This window comes from Bos indicus x Bos taurus, chromosome 17 (genome assembly GCF_003369695.1).
Source record: "Bos indicus x Bos taurus breed Angus x Brahman F1 hybrid chromosome 17, Bos_hybrid_MaternalHap_v2.0, whole genome shotgun sequence".
NCBI lineage: Eukaryota > Metazoa > Chordata > Mammalia > Artiodactyla > Bovidae > Bos > Bos indicus x Bos taurus.
The window spans coordinates 46,897,603-46,898,825 of NC_040092.1; the positions used below are offsets into that span (position 1 = coordinate 46,897,603).

At 41.0% G+C, this 1,223-nt stretch overlaps 1 pseudogene; it reads right to left on the minus strand.

Annotated features, from left to right (window-relative positions):
• Positions 1–500: 500 nt before the first annotated feature.
• Positions 501–982, minus strand: LOC113907746 (annotated as a pseudogene).
• Between the last annotated feature and the right edge of the window lie 241 nt (positions 983–1,223).

The following is a 1,223-nucleotide window of genomic DNA, read 5'->3' on the forward strand; positions in this document are numbered from 1 at the left end:
TAGGAAAGTTTGCCTTCAGAAAATTTGGGCGACTTGTGTTTTAAAAGCTGGATCTAACAAATAGTTAGCTCAGTTTTCTTTTGATCTAGCTTTCCCTGCTCCTCCTCCCAACATGGCACAGCTGGCTTGCTTTGCAAGGCCTCAGTCGAGGAATTCCACATACACACAGGCTGGTACAGCAGTACTCAGGTCACTAGAAGGATCTCATCACCTTGTGGTTTCATTCCAGACCCAACTGTCTTCACTGTGTGAGATTTCACCCCTTGAAAATACGGCTGCTGCTGCTGCTAAGTCGCTTCAGTCATGTCTGACTCTGTGCGACCCCATAGACTACTTCAACACAAAACAATGTTACCTCTTTAGAATGATCAATAAATCATCTTTCCAACTTTACATGCAGCTGAAATGAAAAAGAATGACAGGCTAGGGACAGAATACTGTGAATTTTGTACTGCTGGACTTGTTACTCATGAAATGATCATTAGCTAATGGTCACTAAATTTACATATTCAGGAAATTATATATAGAATACTGCAAAAACACAGTAGAAGACTGAAGTTTGCCCGTTTCAGCTCAGGAAATCCCTTCACTCCCAAGCACGTTGTCCTTTCAACTCCAAAGTTTTCTGCTGTTACTGTTTCTCCTCCTTTTGATTGTCCTTTTGCTCCCCAGTGCCAGAGCTTCCAGAGCCTTCTCGCTCTGATGCCATCTTTTTGTATGCCATTTCGAAAAGCTTCAATGATGCTTGCTGAAGGGAAGATGCCGCCTGCCTTATGTTTTAACCTGTTTCACTGTCTTTCTGAACAAGGAGCTCCCTCATTTTGGAGATCTCTTCTTTTAGCTTGTTGCATTCATCAGCAGGCAGTTGGTCCTTGAATTCTTCCATCTTGGTCTCTGTATCATGGATGATTCCTTCAGCCATATTAACTGCTTCAACTCGTTCCTTCTTTTGCCGGTCTTCCTCAGCATACTTCTCTGCATTTTAAACCATATTTTCAATATCATCTTTGCTTAATCCACCAGAAGACTGAATCACAATCTGCTGCTCACGTCCTGTACCTTTATCTTTAGCAGAAACATGTACAATCCCATTGGCATCAATGTCAAATGTAACTTCAATCTGAGGGACTCCACGAGGGGTTGGGACTTTTAAAATGCTTATTTTTAAGGTAAAATTTTGTTTAACATGAAGGTTATTTATTGTGTAGCATATTATTTTTTCT